A 6,069-nucleotide genomic window follows, 5' to 3' on the forward strand; every position below is an offset into this window, starting at 1 on the left:
CCCTTCAGCATCTCCATTGCCAACATTGAAGACGAGAAAGATGTCGAGATTGGGGTCTTGAATTTGAAGTCGTTCGGTACATTTCCAAAGCCTCATTCTTTCGCTTCTCAGAAGTTATTCGAAAATTTCAATTTTGACTGGCGATTTCGATTTCAAATGAATTTTGTGGTAGTTTATGCTTTGTGATTTGGGAGTAAGCTGTGGAATTTTGGGAAAGGGAGGGGAATTTGTATTTTGTGTTTGGTGAGTTGGACGAGAATTAAGGGAAAGGGAAAAGAGAGAGCTTTCGAGAGAGACATGACGAAGAGTTCTAGTAAAAAGAGAAAGAAAAAAAAAGAATTTTTTTTATTATGTTGATAATCCTACTTAGACTCCGCCCGTGTAAGTTTATCTTACATTGCCAGTCCCAATCTAGGATAAAGGAAGAGGGGAACGGTGTCAGGTAGTCGACAACCGACATTCTTATCTTACGTCAAATCCTTATGATAATGAATCTTGAATGAAATTGCACTAAATCTAGGTCGTCACCAGTAAGTGGTGCGCTATATGGCCTGAGCACAATGATAAATGAGTAAGGGTTGCTGTATCTCCATTGGCGCTCGGATGCAGTGTTAAATGAGTAAGAGGGCCATAAAAACTTCTTTTTGAATGACTCTACTCAAAGTTGTTTGGTAGCATCTGCTCTCATCAACTTTGCACATGACAAACAAAAGAAGTACTTTGACTTTATTAGACGGGGGATGGTGAAGAAGTTAGGACAGAAAGGTAGAGTTCAAGAGAGCAGAATGTGTTTAGGAACATGGAATATAGGAACCTTAATGGGAAAGTCTATGGAAGTAGTGAAAGTTATGGTGTGGAGAAGGATAAGTATTATGTGCCTCCAAGTAGGCCTGGCAAACGAATCGTGTCTGCTTGTTAAGAAAAATATATTTTTTTTCTTAAATTTGCACATACCACACATTGCCACATAAATATTACTTCAAAACATTAAAACACATTTGTCATTTAAGTACTGCATCTACACTCGAAAATAAGAGCCTAATAAACAAACATCCATACACTACTAGTCTATTACAAAATATTAAATGTGCAAAGATATGCAAAATGAAAGAGTTTCTGTTTTCAAGGTTGTGAAGCTTTTCTCAAAAGTTTAAACCTTGCCAATGGAACTCAAAGCTTGCATGTTATTCCTTTTACAAAATCCTCAATTTTCATCGATCATCATGACATAAGATTTTGTGTTATCCACTAGTGTAAATATTTTAAATTGAAGATCGAATCATTCATTGTATTCATATAGGGTCAAGAAATGTAGCTATAAAAAATCATCAAAATCAGAGTTAAAATAACTGTTAAATTGTGATTTTTCGTTGACAACTGTCGAAAAGTGTTGTCCCGTTACTTGACCCTTGAATGTTTGATTTCTGCGATTTTTGGCGTATGCGGTCTTAAAGCATATACAAACAAGTTTGACGGTTGGATCGTTGAAATTAGTTTCGTAGAATGCGTATCCAATCAAAACGATAGATTAACTAACACTTAGAGTTTATTTATATTTTTATTAAGTATAACATAAGATTTTGTGGTATCCACTAGTGTAAATATTTTAAATTGAAGATTGAGTTCATTCATTGTATTCGTATAGGGTCAAGGAGTGTAGCTGTAAAAAATCATCGAAATCGGAATTAAAATAACCGTTAAATCGTGATTTTTCGTTGATAACAGGTCAAAACGTTTTGTCCCGTTACTTGATCTTTGAATGTTTTTTTTTTGCAATTTTTGGCATATGCAATCTCGAAGTATATACAAACATATTTGACGGTTTGATTATTGAAACTAGTTTCGTAGAATGCGTATCCTATCAAAACAATAGATTCACTAACACTTAAGAGTTTATTCATACTTTCATTAAGTATAACATAAGATTTTGTGGTATCCACTAGTGTAAATATTTTAAATTGAAGATCGAATTCATTCATTGTATTCATATAGGGTCAAGGAGTGTAGCTGTAAAAAATTATCAAAATCGGAGTTAAAGTAACCGTTAAATCGTGATTTTTCGTTGATAACCGTCGAAAAGTTCTGTCCCGTTACTTGACCTTTGAATGTTTGATTTCTGCAATTTTTGGCGTATGCGGTCTTAAAGCATATACAAACAAGTTTGACGGTTGGATCGTTGAAATTAGTTTAGTAGAATGCGTATCCCATCAAAACGATAGATTAACTAACACTTAGAGTTTATTTATATTTTCATTAAGTATAACATAAAATTTAGTGGTATCCACTAGTGTAAATATTTTAAATTGTAGATTGAGTTCATTCATTGTATTTGTATAGGGTCAAGGAGTGTAGTTGTAAAAAATCATCGAAATCGGAATTAAAATAACCGTTAAATTGTGATTTTTCATTGATGACCGTCGAAAAGTTTTGACCCGTTACTTGACCTTTGAATGTTTTTTTTTTTGCGATTTTTGGTGTATGCGATCTTAAAGCATATACAAACAAGTTTGACGGTTGGATCATTGAAATTAGTTTCGTAGAATGTGTATTCCATGAAAACGATAGATTCACTAACAGTTAGAGTTTATTTATACTTTCATTAAGTATAACATAAGATTTTGTAGTATCCACTAGTGTAAATATTTTAAATTGAAGATCGAATTCATTCATTGTATTCATATAGGGTCAAGGAGTGTAGCTGTAAAAAATCATCAAAATCGGAGTTAAAATAACAGTTAAATCGTGATTTTTCGTTGATAACCGTCAAAAAGTTCTATCCCGTGACCTTTAAATGTTTGTTTTTTGCGATTTTTGGCGTATGTGGTCTTAAAGCATATACAAACAAGTTTGACGGTTGGATCATTAAAATTAGTTTCGTAGAATGCGTATCCCATCAAAACGATAGATTCACTAACAGTTAGAGTTTATTTATATTTTCATTAAGTATAACATAAAATTTTGTGGTATCCACTAGTGTAAATATTTTAAATTGAAGATCGATTTCATTCATTGTATTCGTATAGGGTCAAGGAGTGTAGCTGTAAAAAATCATCAAAATCAGAGTTAAATAATCGTTAAATCGGAGTTATATTTTCATTAAGTATAACATAAAATTTTGTGGTATCCACTAGTGTAAATATTTTAAATTGAAGATCGAGTTCATTCATTGTATTCGTATAGAGTCAAGGAGTGTAGCTGTAAAAAATCATCAAAATTGGAGTTAAATAATCGTTAAATCGTGATTTTTCGTTGATAACCGTAAAAAAGTTTTGTCCCGTTACTTGATCTCTGAATGTTTGTTTTTTTGCAATTTTTTGTTAATGCAATCTCGAAGCATATACAAACAAGTTTGACGGTTGGATCGTTGAAATTAGTTTCGTAGAATTCGTATCCCATCAAGTTTAATGGTATATATATTTATTAAGTAGATTTAAATTTATTTATTTTGTACATATAACACTTAAGAAATTGAATGGTCTGTATATTTAAGCTGATCCAATGGTCACCAATTTTTAATATTTAATATATATATATATATATATATATATATAATTATTATAGTTTTAGGGTATAAAATTGTTAAATTAATATATACAATTATTATATTATTTTTTAGGGTTATAAAATTATAAATTAATATTTTGCTTATTGTGTATCGTGTTACCCACGTATATACCCAAACCAACTCATTAATTTAACAGATGCTTATCGGGTTACCCGATAATGACCTGATTCGTTATCGTGTCGACCCGAACACCTGTTAATTTAGTGTCATGTCGGGTTAATCAAGTCGTGTCATGAATTACCAGGCCTACCTCTAAGAAACTAAGTGGGTTGGTCATAAGGCAAAGGATCTTGAAAACTCAGGTTTTAAACTTTGGTATTCAGGCACAAATAGAATGAGAAATGGTGTTGGCATCATTGTGGCCAAGACCCTGACACAAGATGTTGTAGATGTCAATAGGGTAGGAGATAGAATTATGACAATCAAGATTGTAACAGGACAAGAATTGATCAAAGTAATTCGTGCGTGGGCACCTCAAGTTGGGTTGGATACGAGTTTGAAGAAGAAATTTTAAGAAGACCTTGAAGACTTGGTGTAAGGAATCACTCAAACGGAGAAAGTATTTATAAGAGGAGATTTAAATGGACATGTGGGCAAGGAGGCATGCAACTATGGAGGTTTTCATGGTGGCCATGGTTTTGGGGAGAGAAACAAGGACGGGGAAGCCATCTTAGATTTTGTAATGGCATACGATCTCTTCTTAGACAACACCTACTTTAAGAAGAAAGAAGAACAAGTGATAACCTACAAGAATGGGTCTTCAAAAACACAAATAGATTTTCTTCTAATGAGGAAGGGGTATCGTATAACTCGTAAGGATTGCAAAGTTATACTAGGAGAGAACTTGTCTAATCAACATCGCTTGTTGGTGATGGATGTACAAATCAAAAGAGTGAGAAAAAAGAACAAGACCTTGAAGTGCCTAATGACTAGATGGTGGAATTGAAAAGGAGAAAAACAAGCAATTTTCAAAGAGAAAGTAATCACCTAATGCATTTGGGATAGAGAAGGAGAAACTAGCCAAATGTGTGATTCCATGGCTAGTTGTATCCGAAAAGTAGCAAAAAAGGGTTATTAAGAGAGTCCAAGGGCTTTGCTCAACACCAAAAGGAATCTTGGTGGTAGAAGGAGGAGGTACATACAAGGTTTAAGGCTAAGAAAGAATGTTGTAAAGCCTTATACAACGACGTAACCTATGAAAGCAGTGAAAGGTATAGAATAGCGAAGAAGGAGGCAAAGAAAGTTGTGAGAGAAACTAAGCTACCGTCTTTTGACGATATGTTTAAGCGACTAGATACCAAAGAAGGAGAGTTAGATATCTATAAACTAGCTAGAGCAAGGAAAAATAAGACAAGAGACCTAAATCAAATGAGGTGCATCAATGATGAGAATGGAAAGGTTCTTGCTATAGAGAATGCAATCAAAGACAGATGGAGAAGTTATTTCCATAATCTTTTCAATGAAGGACATGAAATGAGTACTTCTTTGGGGGAGTTGAGTAACTTAGAAGAGTGTAAAAACTACTCATTTTACAGCCGAATTAGGAAGGAAGAAGTGGTTGTAGCTTTGAAAAAGATGAAGCATAGAAAAGCAGTGGGCCTAGATGATATATTGATCGAAGTGTGTAAAGTCTTGGCAGAGTCGGGTATAGCTTGGCCCACAGATCTTTTCAATAGGACTTTGAAAACGAAGAATATGCCAAATGAGTGGCGAAAGAGCACTTTGGTACCTATCTACAAGAATACAAGAATGAGGGCGACGTACAAAATTGCATGAATTATAGGGGTATTAAGTTAATGAGTCATACAATGAAGCTCTGTGAGAGAGTAATTAAGCAATTGATTGAGGCAAAAGACACGGGTCTTGGACAACCAATTTGAGTTCATGCTAGGGCGCTCAACCATTGAGGTAATCTATCTCTTACAAAGATCGATAGAAAGATATAGAGATATGAAAAAGGATTTGCACATGGTCTTTATAGATTTGGAAAAAGCATATGATAGGGTCCCAAGAGACATTCTTTGGAGGATTTTGGAGAAGAAAGAAGTATGAGTAGCATATATCCAAGTTATAAAGGATATGTATGATGGAGCAATGACGGCAGTAAGAACTCATGAAAGACAAACTGAAAGCTTCCCCATAACTGTAGGGTTACATCAAGGCTCACCTTTAAGTCATTACCTTTTTGCATTGGTAATTGATGAGTTAACAAGACATATTCAAGATGATATTTCTTGGTATATGCTTTTTGCAGATGATATAGTGTTGATAGATGACACTCAGGAATGAGTAAATGCGAAGCTTAACCTTTGGAGAGAAGTGTTGGAATCTAAAGGTCTTCGCCTAAGTTTGTCAAAGACAAAGTCTATGGAAGGCAAGTTCAGTGCAAACAGAGGTTTAAATGAGTTAGGGGTGAGGATTAGAGATTAGGAAGCACCAAATAGCGACCGCTTTCGCTACCTAGGATTTGTTTTGCAAAAGAACGGAGAGTTGGATGGAGACTT

This window comes from Malus sylvestris, chromosome 12, assembly GCF_916048215.2.
Source record: "Malus sylvestris chromosome 12, drMalSylv7.2, whole genome shotgun sequence".
Lineage (NCBI taxonomy): Eukaryota > Viridiplantae > Streptophyta > Magnoliopsida > Rosales > Rosaceae > Malus > Malus sylvestris.